Here is a 12,383-nt window from a genome sequence, read left to right as displayed (position 1 = left end):
TCCATGTAGTGGTGAACAGGAGACAGTTGAAGACACACAGCTGAAAGCAGTGATAATCAGAGCACATGGCGCTCAGGAACAATGCACAGACTGCAGAGGATCCAGGCTCTGAGGACGGGCGCTGCCTGCTTGTGAATTTACAATGAAGTCATGAAGTGTTTTTTTTAAAGTTGAATTTAGTTGTAAATTGTGTCATCACGTCTGATTTTCCCTCTTCAGGCCTTGAAGGCCTTCCTTGGTGCTTTCTGGGAGACGTTGCAGTGGATTGAACTCAACAAGGTGAGTGGATGTTTCCTGGCTGCTTCACTGCTGATGGTAGGACACACCAACCTGAAGACTCTGCTCGGACTCGGCCTGGTCCTCAACTGCGAGTACTTCCATCAGCGTTTGGTTTTACTCGTGTTGCCCTCATGTCTGCAGTGTTTTAACTCTGCATTGCAGATCATGTGTTATATTTGGTGTTAAACATGGTCCATCTTGTCCTCCTCAGCTGACGACCACATCACAGCACCAGCGTCTCCAGTGCCTCTGCCTGCACCTGGTCATCCACCAGCCAGGCCCCGCCTGTGGTCTGAGGAGACGTCTTCATGTCCCGCTGTGTCAGGTCATCGGTTTTCTTGTTATTTCTGTATGGCATGGTTTTTTTCACCTCATATTTTCTCCCCTCACGCAGGCAGTAGTGTAGTGATAAAAATTATATTATTCATAGTCTAATTAAATAAATTAACATAGATACATAAACTAAGATACATAGATAAGTAAGACTACATAGATAAATAAATCAAAAGTAGTGTTCGTAGTGGAAAGGTGCGACAAAGAAATTAGGTTAACCTAAATTATTATGTCAGTAGACGACTAAAATAGGCTCAATAAAAATATAAAATAGATGTTTAAATAGAGTCAGGGTCCTTAACTATAATAACTATAATATATAGATTTATATATAATATAAAATTAGTATTGGAGCGTTAAGGTAGGATTAAGTAAGATTAAATTAGTGTTTAGGGATGACAGGTGTGTAGGAGGTTGTTGTTTAGGGGGTGTGTGGATGCCGGCATCTGGTTAGTGTTGTTGTTGTTGTGGTGGTTCTGTGTTGTGGGTTTGTTGTGTTTTACCATGTGTTACTGTGGTTTTTGGTGGATTGGATTGGTTTGATGGATTGGATTTGATTGGTGGTTTTTTTTGTTGACTGTGAATGGTCAACACCCAAAGGGGGAATGAATAGCAGCCTTGACCAGTTTTGAAATGCTGAAATGAAAATGGTGACAGCAAAGCACACGTGACAAATGAATCCACGTGGACAGAAAATCAAAAGAAATGGATCAACTTTGCATTGAATGGAACAGCTCATGACTCCTTAAAGGAAGAAGCATTGTGGGGATCTCTGAAGAGTTGAAGACGAGAAGAAAAAATGATCCACGCTTTCAGCAACTGCATCACAACCTGGACAAACCTTCTGGATCAAACACTCAGTGTGTGCCATGTCAACATGATGACGAGCAGCGTCACAGCAATGTTCCAATCAATCAGCAATTGTTGTGGAAACTTGAAGTCCATTTCTGAGGAGATGGGGAGACAGGCGTTTAATACGTCTGCAGGACGGGTGCTCCTGAACTGATGTAGGAGCTTTGGGAGGCGTTAGCTTGGAAATAGGACAATGTAGGGCAGAATAAGCAAACGAATGACAGTGTAGGAGAGACTAAATTAAACCATTAGGCGTTGTGACAGGAAGCATATAAAATAGGACAATGTAGGAGAGGTAGGAGTTAAATTAAACCATTAGGCGTTGTGACAGGAAGCATATAAAATAGGACAATGTAGGAGAGGTAGGAGTTAAATTAAACCATTAGGCGGTTGTGACAGGAAGCATATAAAATAGGACAATGTAGGAGAGGTAGGAGTTAAATTTAACCATTAGGCGCTGTGACAGGAAGCATATAAAATAGGACAAACATTCGTCGTTATCTAGCCAAAAATCCAATAATGTTGTGTAATGATGTGATTAAGTAGGCGTTTAAAGTCTGCGCTTCGTTACCACGTGCTAGCAGCATAGTAAGAAAAGGACGTCAGGAAAACATGGCCTAGACCTTATTTAATAGTAGATCAAATTTATAATATATATAACTTTAATGGCTAAGTAGGGTAGGAGAGAGTTAGTAGTTATTATAAGTAACATTAGGGATGCAGACGTTATGTTAGCTGGTAGCTAGTATTGTAGGAGCTGTTGGTGCTGGGCATTTGGTTTGTTGTGATGGTTGTAGGTGGGTTGTTGACGATGGGCTAGTTGTCGGTCTTGTGGAGTTGTTTGGTGTAAAATGCCCAGAGTAGTTGTTTAGTGTAATAAATAGGACAGGATTCCAGGCAAACTAGTCAAAGCGGTAGTGTAGAGGCTAGAATTAATGGCCCAAACCTGGCGTCTTGAAAGTGAAGTTTAGATGTTGCGTATATCACCTTATATGGTGGCAAAACGAGTTCGTTAAGTAGCACGTGCGTCATTAGTGTTTTAACAGAGCGTAAGAAAAATAGTCCTTTAGGTTAATTTGGAGAATCTTCATCAACAGCAAGAGTAGTTAATAGAAGTGAGACAGATTAAAGTGTCGGTGTCTAAACTAGGCAGCAAATGAAATAGAATATGAAGTGTCAGTGTTCCCTTTAACTGTAAATATGTCAAGTAGTTGTAGCGTACAAAAGTAAATTCTTAGAACAAACTATGCTTCCTAAAAAAAGGTGTGGCCTTGGAGCGCGTAAAGAAAGTCTAATTCAAACTTAGGACGAGCCGGTAGCCGAAAGCGTAGGGTCACTTCACTTTGATGTAGGCAGCTAGGTAGCATAGCCACTATGGGTGCTTTTTATCATGGGCTTTTTGGTTGTTGGAGGAAATATGAGTGCGTTCATGGCTGTTTTGTTCTTCACAGAACCGCTGATGTCACCTGGAAGGCCAGATTTCTGCAGGGAAGGTAATGTGTCTGCAACTGTTCTCTACACATGCTAGTGAGCATGCCTGTGAAGATGCTTGCTTACCACTCTGACTTTATTGTTCCGCAGACCCGCCGAGTGGACACCTGGATGTCTGCAAGTGAGGTAATATGTCTGCAACTGAATACATCCTGCCAGTGAAGACACTTACCATACTGTTGTGGCTCTTTTGCTTTGCAGGAGCAGAGATTCGTCACCTGGAAGGCCGGATTTCTGCAGGGAAGGTAACGTGTCTGCAACTGTTCTCTACACATGCTAGTGAGCATGCCTGTGAAGATGCTTGCTTACCACTCTGACTTTATTGTTCCACAGACCCGCCGAGTGGACACCTGGATGTCTGCAAGTGAGGTAATATGTCTGCAACTGAATACATCCTGCCAGTGAAGACACTTACCATACTGTTGTGGCTCTTTTGCTTTGCAGGAGCAGAGATTCGTCACCTGGAAGGCCGGATTTCTGCAGGGAAGGTAACGTGTCTGCAACTGTTCTCTACACATGCTAGTGAGCATGCCTGTGAAGATGCTTGCTTACCACTCTGACTTTATTGTTCCACAGACCCGCCGAGTGGACACCTGGATGTCTGCAAGTGAGGTAATATGTCTGCAACTGAATACATCCTGCCAGTGAAGACACTTACCATACTGTTGTGGCTCTTTTGCTTTGCAGGAGCAGAGATTCGTCACCCGGAAGGCCGGATTTCTGGGATTAAGGTAGTGTGTTTGCAAGTCATCATAACACATCCTTCCAGTGAAGATGCTTGCTTACCACTGTGTTTTATTATGTTTTTAGCTGCACAGGACCACTGATTCGTCACCTGAGAGGTGGAATTCCTGCGAGTACGGTAGTATATTTGCAACTCATGTTAACACATCTTTCCAGTGAAGACGCTTGCTTACCAGTCTGATTTTTGTTGTTCGGCAGAACCGCCGAGCGGACACCCGGATGTCTGCAAGTGAGGTAATATGTCCGCAACTTGTTAACACATCCTGCCAGTGAAGACACTCACCATGCTGCTGTGATGTTTTTATTTTTTGCTTCACAGGACCACCGATTTGTCGCCTCGAAGGCTGGATTTCTGCAGTAAGGTAGCGTGTTTGCTAGTCATCTTAACACGTCCTTTCAGTGAACATTATTCCTTAGCACTTTTTTTCTTCACAGGACCACTGATTCATCACACCGAAGGGTGGATTTCTGCCGGTGAGGTGATGTGTCTGCAACTCATCGTAGTACATCAGTGTGAAGATGGGTGCAATACTGCTGTTTGACTTTAGAAGCCTGGATGTGTAGGTATTCAGTCTGCAAGTCATGGTAACGCATCCTACCCCAGCAGCTTACTTACAGTATTTGCTTTGTGACCGCTTTGTCCCCGTAGGCCTCGAAGAAATGCTGAAGGACTCGGTGGCCTCTGCAGTTCAACCAGGTGCGATGATTGTCACCAATGGCAATTAACCAAAGGAAGGTTACTGTCCTAATATGGTCTGTCCTCTCCTCCGCAGATGAAGAGCACCTTGAAGCATCTGCGCGTCGTCGCCTCTGCCTGTCAGCGTGGTGTACAGTAATTGCTTTAGTGTTCTCTCTCAGACCGCACCAACAGTCTATTGCAGATGTGGAGGTAATGTAAAACCTTGTGAAACTGTAGGTATTTAACTTGTGTTTTTCTGGTGTTTTTTTTTAAATGCAGAAATTGTTTTGAAATGTCAGAAGACTTGTTTTAGGTTTGGCCAAACACTCAAGTAGAGCGCTTTGCCCTGTCTCCGGAACCCCAATGGACAGGATTTCAAATGACTCTCCGAGTTGGAAATCTCACCAAGACTTTGGCTCCGGATGGATTCGGCGTGCACCAACGTGCCCTGACTGTTTGACTGACTGAGGGTCTGGGTGGTATTGTGTTGTGCAATGTAGGGTCAAGGTTGTGGATGTTGTAGCTTAGATCCTAGAATGCCGGCATGTTGTTAGTTGGAGTTGAGCTTGTGGATTAGTCGATTAGTTTTGTGGGGGTTGAGGTGTGGTTTGGGTGACTTGACCGGGACTAAGAGCACACACAACAACCAAAAAAGGAGCAAGGAACGCCAAATGTGTCGCACAACAGGCACCAAGGATTTCTCAATGTAACATATGCATGGAAACGGTTACAGCAAGGAGACATTGTGAACAAATGAAATACAAACATACTCGGTGTTGGAACAGAGCAGCACATGACTGCTAAAGTAAAGAGCAAGGATGGAAAAACGCACAGTTGCAACAACAAATGAGCAATGCTATCAGCAAACACATTCAAACCCGGATCAAAGCTGTGGACAACTGGGAAATCAATCAGTGGCATTTCAAACCAACAATGTCACTGCAATGTTTTAATCAAGTACTTGCACAAGGGAATTGTGGAAATGCAAGTATGGGTTCTGTGACCAACATGATATTCAAATGTGCTGGGGTGCTGGTTTTTTTGGAATTTCAGCACTTTCAGAATGGTCCCTTTATACCAATGATGGGGGAAATGTGGGAAATGAATGAATAATGAATAATGTGTGTCATGGTGTGGCAAATTGCTGCTGGGTTGTCAACAAAGGTTTTGTGCTGCCTTTCACCTGGACAGGTGAGAGGTGGGGTCAGTGCTTGAAAAGGACAAAGATCCTTTTCTGGTCCCACCCCTTGCGTTTTGTGGTGGCATTGCATCGCATGGTCACGTCATTCCAGAAACCTGTGCTTTTTCTCTCCGTTTCTGTTGCTTATCTGTCAGGTACCCACTGCCACCCCAACTCCACCTAACACTGTGGTGGTGGGGGGTGGAGCAAAGGCCAGAATCTGAGCTGGGGGACAAAAGTTGACCTGCTTGTTTTTTTTGTCAATAAATATGTATTCCACATTTCCACAGCGTGTACTGGAAGTGTCCTAACCCCTAACCCTAACCCTTTAATCCTGTTTGTCATTGTCATGTTAACCTTGTTTAATAATGGTCTTCTGTACCGGAGGGGTGGTCTTGACCTGGACAGTTTTGGCCAGACTTGCGTCACCACAAACCCAAACATGCTTTTTGTAATGGATCCATTTCAGTCAATACAGCCGTGTCCAGAATTTGCCTTTGCAGAAATGAGCACGACACGTTCGACAATCGGGGCGCGCCGTTGACGAGGAACGGTAAGTGGAGCTTGCAAGCGAAGTGTATTTTGAAATGCAGTGTGCGTTTGAGTTGGCGATTCACTGACATGTTTGTCTCTTGTCTTCCAGATGGTCCGGTGACGTCACTCCCCGGCATCGCTGCGTTCCGGCCTGCGACCTTTTGTTTATTTTTGTCAATGCCATGTTGTGAAATGACTGAATAAAAGTTGTTGATGGAAGTTTTTGTGGTTTGCTCATATTTGTGAGTTGGGAACATTGGAATGTGTTTTGATAAAGACAGATTTGAAGTTTACACAATTGCAGGTGTTATATTTTTGTGTGTTTTACACAGGGACTGGAGGATCTGGAGTGGGCGGTTGTGTCCTGCCAAACAGTGCCCTGGTTTCCCCTTAATGTCAAAGCCTTGGTATTGTAGTCGATAAATTGTCCCACACAATGTTGCGTGTTTGTTTACAGTTGAGTGAGTGACATTGTTGTGATAAGGTGGCTTTAAAACGTACAAGCAAGATGTGTCATTAGAGGTTGAACGCACGTTTTGAGTGTGTGAATCATGCCATGAAGTTACAGTCATTACATACAATCTGCATTTGAAAAAAAATCTGTGCCATTGCTCGTCGTAACAGTCATGCCAGTGGGTGCGGTCCAGCCACGCTGACGTCTCCAAAATGCTAAATGTTTGAAATGCATTGTGTGTTCATCAGTTAAATACATGATGTATTGCCTGCCATGGAAAGCCAAACACTTGATGAATCCTTTGACAGATGTTATTCCAAAGAGGTACGACGGCGAAGCTGATTTTGTTTCACTGTGTCCACAGGCCCGTGTGTCGTCAGATGTCGATGCAGAACCGCAGTCTGGACCTGTGAGACGGCTAGAGTTGTCCTGTCTTCCCGTCAGCAGGAGGGGTTCTGGTAAAGGTTGTTGACATTATTATTGGTTTTATTGAGGTAATGGCATTAGTGGCATCGATGTAATCATGTAAAATGTTATTTGTGTAGCATGTTGTGCGTGAAAAGTTGTTTTAAAGAAACCCAGAGCCTCACCCCCAGATAGAAAGTCCCTTTTAATGTGAAGAAACCCTCACACTCTTGGTCGTCGAGCACTGTAGGCCGAACCGGCATGCTAGCGTGCTCTGCAGTGTAGAAGATGGAGTGTTTTTGGGTGATGTGAAAGGAAAGTTTTCAGATTTGTATCTTGTGCAAGACATGTTGTTGTGCTTTACTTTGCCAGATTAATTAGTTGTGTAAGGGTGTTGTAGGCTAGTTTGTATGTACTCAGATAGCCACTGTAGCCTCGCAGGAATGCCGTCATGTGGTAGAAGTATGTCAGATAAGTTGGACACTGCAAGTTTTGTGCATGAAAGTAGCATTGATAATTGTATGAATGTTGTTTGTTTTTTGTATGCTCGTCTGCACAGAGGCATGTAGCAATTACAGGCCGATTTGACCTGATGTTTAAATTGCGTTAGACTGAAGATGAACATTGTGCCAAAAAGAGCCTGACCAAAAAAGTTGCAATCCAAAGATCCTAAAGTTAACTTGAGTTTGAGTAGTATTGGGGCTACTTTGGTGTACTGGTGGAACCAGGGAACAGACTACGGCCAGAAGCAGGGTCAGTTGCCTCAAAATGCTCTCTTAATGCAGCATTTCCTTGCAGATGAATGATCGAAGCTGTAGGTGTCCTGCATGAGTCAGCTCTTGTGAAAATTCGTGGACTTGTCCGATGAGGAAAGGATTCTGGATTAGGAGGAGGAGCTGCTGCCAGTGGCAGAAAGTGTTGAACTTTTTGGTGAAGTTTCCAATCAGCTTGTAGTTTTGTGATGTGCTCACATTCTCCCTGAAGACTTTAGGAGGTCCAGCCTCCTCTTGAAAGAGCGAACACCGACTGCAGCTTTAAATGAAGCTCATTATGACGTGATGTGACGTAACGTCCGTCAAAAAGGCAGCCATTTTGGTCTTGTGCTCATCGTGCAGATAAAGCGAAAGCTGTGTTGCTCTCTGACTCGGGACCAGTGCATTTCCTTTACTCAGCCACCTCACATTGTTGCTCAAGTAGCAGGTCATTGGCATTTGCCTCAACATGTTCCAGGAGTTCTCTCAGGAGGCGATGCTACTCCTTCATCCGGGGTATAGCCCCCTCCCTTTTCCAGTGGGGTTACCCCAGCAGGTGCTCACAGAGGTCCTTCTTATCTGGACAGACGTGGCGAACAGCTGCATCAAGCTGGGCCAGTACAGAACCTGCTCATATTTCAGATTTGTGGGTTTCTGTCGAAGCTGCCATTGGAATGTGTAAATGTATGCCCGGTGAGTCTGGCTGTGTCATATTGGGCTTGCAGTATCGTCAGCTCGGACTTCAGGGGAAAACACCACGGGTTTCATTTGACACCTGTAACTAACAAGGATGCAAAATAAAGAATCACACAGTGACCTGCATCCCTACCTCAGAAGCCAAAGAGATGGCACACTGAAGGAAAGAACCAACCTCATGTTGCGACCTGCCGGACCTCTGCCCGAACAGGCACTTGCTTCCAGTACAATGGGATCACCTGTCTCCATTTGTGGCTAATCTGTACATAGAAGAAGTGGAGAGAAGAGTTCCTGTTGATACCTGGGTTAAAGATCCATGAATCGGAACGGTTCACAGAACACATCAACTCAGTGGACATCAACATGAAGGTCACAATCTGGCTCTCTTGAAGGAAATTCTGCAGATGCTTTGCTTTAATCTTCAATCTCTTGCTTTAATCTCAAGTCAAGTCAAGTCAAGTCAGCTTTATTGTCAACTCTGCTATATGTGCTGAACATACAGAGAATCGAAATTGCGTTACTCTTCACTCCGCAACATATAACATGTAACTAAAAACTAAAGATAAATATAAAGTGTAAAAAAATGTACCTACAATGAGGCACACACAAAATACAAGGCACATAATGAAGGCACAATGCAGCAAGAGTGCAAAAGATGTATAGTGCAAGTCAGTGCAGTTGGCATAATATAAACAGGAATGGTTTAACTTATAACAGCTTATTGAGACTGGTATGAGAGTGCAAAAGATGCAATGGTGCAAGTCAGTGCAGTTGGCATAATGTAACAGTCCAGGAATAGTTTAAGTTATAGCAGCTTATATGAGACTGGTGTGACATGACAGGGTAAAAGTGACTGGTGCACAGAGTTCCTTTGGTAAAGTGGCTGGTACAAAGAGTTCCTATCTTGGGTGGTGGTAGGGGTGAGGGATGGTGGTAGGGGGTGGGGGGTGGTGTCAGGGAAGGGGGAGAAAGTGGGGCACAGCAGGGAGAGAGTTCAGCTTCCTGACAGCCTGGTGGATGAAGCTGTCCTCAGTCTGCTGGTCCTGGCCCGGAGGCTGCGCAGTCTCTTTCCTGATGGCAGCAGACTGAAGAAGCGGTGTGAAGGGTGGGTGGGGTCTCCTGTGATGCGGAGGGCCTTTCGGGTGAGACGGCTGTCGTAGAGGTCTTGGAGGGAGGGGAGAGGGATGCCGGTGATCCTCTCAGCTGCTCTCACTATGCGATGAAGCGTCTTCCTGCAGGTGGCGGTGCAGGCTCCGTACCACACAGTGATGCAGCTGGACAGGATGCTCTCAACAGCCCCTCTGTAGAAGGTGCACAGGATGGAGGGAGGGGCTCTGGCTCTTTTGAGCTTGCGGAGGAAGTAGAGGCGCTGCTGTGCCTTCTTGGTCAGGGATGCAGTGTTGTTAGTCCAGGAGAGGTCCTCAGTGATGTGCACACCCAGGAACTTGGTGCTGCTCACCTGCTCCACAGCAGCACCGTCGATGGTCAGAGGGGTGTGCTGACTGTGTGCTCTCCTGTAGTCCACAACCATCTCCTTTGTCTTCTCCACATTCAGGGAGAGGCTGTGGTCTCTGCACCACCCGGCCAGAAGGTGCACCTCATTCCTGTAGTATGTTTCATCTCCACCGGAGATGAGACCCACCACAGTTGTCGTCCGCAAACTTCACAAAGATGTTGGTGTTGTGTGTTGGCGTGCAGTCATGGGTCAGCAGAGTGAAGAGGAGGGGGCTCAGCACACATCCTTGGGGAGCCCCGGTGTTCATTATGATGGTGCTGGATGTGTTTCTGCCGACCCGCACTGTCTGAGGTCTCCCGGTGAGGAAGTCCAGCAGCCAGTTGCACAGCAAGGAGTTCAGCCCCAGCTGGTCCAGTTTGTTGATGAGCTGCTGTGGGATGATGGTGTTGAATGCTGAGCTGAAGTCTATGAACAGCATTCGAACGTATGAGTCTTTATTTTCCAGGTGGGTGAGGGCTGTGTGGAGTGCTGTGGAAACAGCATCACTGGTTGACCGGTTGGGCCGATATGCAAACTGGAAGGGGTCCAGAGAGGGAGGGAGGGCCGTCTTGATGTGTTTCATGACTAACCGTTCAAAGCACTTCATGATGATGGGTGTGAGTGCTACTGGACGGTAGTCATTGAAGCAGGCGGGGGTGGACTTCTTCGGCACAGGGATGATCGTGGTGGCTTTGAAGCAGGTGGGGACAACAGCCTGGCTCAGTGAGATGTTGAAGATGTCTGTAAACACCTCAGCGAGCTCCTCAGCACAGTCTCTGAGCACACGGCCAGGTATGTTGTCAGGACCGGGAGCTTTGCGTGCGTTGATCTGGCTGAGAGATGTCTTCACGCTGGCTCGGGACAGGGAAAATACCTGGTCAGTGGGAGAGGATGTGATCTTTTGTGCAGGAGTGCTGTTGAGTGCTTCAAAGCGTCCGAAGAAGTCATTCAGACTGGTTCAGCAGAGAGGTGTCGCTGTCACAGGTCTGTGGTGGGGGCTTGTAGTCTGTGATGGTCTGTATCCCCCGCCACAGGCTCCGGGTGTCCTGCTGTCGCTGAAGTGGTGGACAACCCTTCTGGAGTACTGTCTCTTCGCCTTCCCTGAGCCAGGGACAGGTCGGCTCTGCTAACTTTAGGCTGGTGTCGTCGCCTCTTCTGAAGGCCAGCGTTCCTGGCCCTCAGCACACTTTAGACCTCCCCTGTCAGCCATGGTTTCTGACTGGCTCGAATGCTGCAGTCCTGGTTTCAGTTACATCATCAATGCATTTGGTGATGTACGCAGTGAAGTCTCTGAGTACTCCTGGAGGTCAGTGCAGTTTTGTGGGTTGCAGCCTGCTTAAAACACATCACGTCTGTTGTGCTGAAACAGTCCGGTAAAGCTCCTGTGCTCCCTCCGGCCACACTCTCACTCTTTCGACCGGTTTGGCAACTTTTACCAGTGGTCTGTATGCTGGCATTAGCCTAACAGTGATGTGATCAGAAGCTCCGAGGTGGGGAGGGGGGAGGCTTTGTACGCGCCTCTCTGGGTGGTGTAAACATTGTCCAGTGTGTTGTTGCCACGAGTTGGAAAGTCTATGTGTTTGTGAAGTTTTGGAAACACAGTCTTGGGGTCTGCATGGTTGAAATCACCCGCCAGGATGAGAAAAGCATCCGGGTGGGCTGTCTGCTGCTCACTGACCTGCAGGTAGAGCTCATTCAGTGCGTCGCTCCTGTTGTTGTTGCTGGAGCTCGGCGGGATGTACGCAGCTACAAGCAGTATAGCTGTAAACTCCCGTGGCAGGTAAAACGGCCGGCACTTAATAATAATAAGCTCCGCAAGTGGCGAGCAGTGTTTTGAGACCACAGCAGCGTCCCGACACCAAGAGTCATTGATGTAAACACAGAGCCCGCCGCCGCGGGTCTTACCTCCTTCAACCAAGGCTCTGTCCGCTCTGAAACACGCTAGGCGGTCGAGCTGAATGGCGGAGTCCGGGATGCTGTCGTTCAGCCATGTTTCCGTAAACACAAACACACAACACTCCCTTATAGTCCTCTGTGTGGCGCGAAGTAGCCGGATATAGTCCATTTTGTTGTCCAAAGAGCGTACGTTGGCCAGTACGATGCTAGGGATGGCCGGCTTATGTGGGTTAGCCGCTAGCCTGGTCCGTATCCCTCCGCGCTTGCCCCTCTTCTGCTTCCTTTCACACCGCCTGTGGCGCTTCCACTGCGGGCGAGATGGTGTTGCAGGGGCCGGTAGAGGTGCCGGCAGGCGGAGTAGTCCACAGTCCCGTAGCTCTTCAGCGATTGCAGGGTCTAACTCAACATTTACAGTTCTGCTGATGTTAAAAAGTAGCTCACGGCTGTATGTGCGCCTCCTGACATACAAACACGGCGATGACTTGCTATAAGTCTGCGGCACGTGTAACATAGAACACGAAAACAATGAAGAATCGGGAGAGAGAGAAGCCGCCGCACGTGTCTGCGCCGCCATCTTGGATCACTAAACTTAA

General features: G+C 46.8%; 2 long non-coding RNA genes across 3 annotated transcripts; both read left to right on the top strand.

Moving 5' to 3' along the window:
- The first annotated feature begins 9 nt into the window (after positions 1–9).
- LOC114446040 (uncharacterized) lies at positions 10–1,827 on the top strand. The gene is made up of 3 exons (XR_003671728.1): positions 10–131; positions 220–279; positions 491–1,827. It is a non-coding gene; the product is annotated as an uncharacterized LOC114446040 (long non-coding RNA).
- A 1,230-nt stretch (positions 1,828–3,057) lies between these two features.
- LOC114446038 (uncharacterized) lies at positions 3,058–4,589 on the top strand. Of its 2 annotated transcripts, none has more exons than XR_003671725.1 (8): positions 3,058–3,081; positions 3,643–3,686; positions 3,766–3,812; positions 3,898–3,933; positions 4,019–4,061; positions 4,135–4,259; positions 4,349–4,396; positions 4,473–4,589. It is a non-coding gene; the product is annotated as an uncharacterized LOC114446038 (long non-coding RNA). The 2 variants fall into 2 exon arrangements; XR_003671726.1 differs by having other exon boundaries at positions 3,062–3,081; positions 3,766–3,817.
- Positions 4,590–12,383: the final 7,794 nt, after the last annotated feature.

The sequence above is a fragment of the Parambassis ranga genome, chromosome 14, assembly GCF_900634625.1.
Source record: "Parambassis ranga chromosome 14, fParRan2.1, whole genome shotgun sequence".
NCBI lineage: Eukaryota > Metazoa > Chordata > Actinopteri > Ambassidae > Parambassis > Parambassis ranga.
This window is presented reverse-complemented; position numbering and strand designations above follow the sequence as displayed.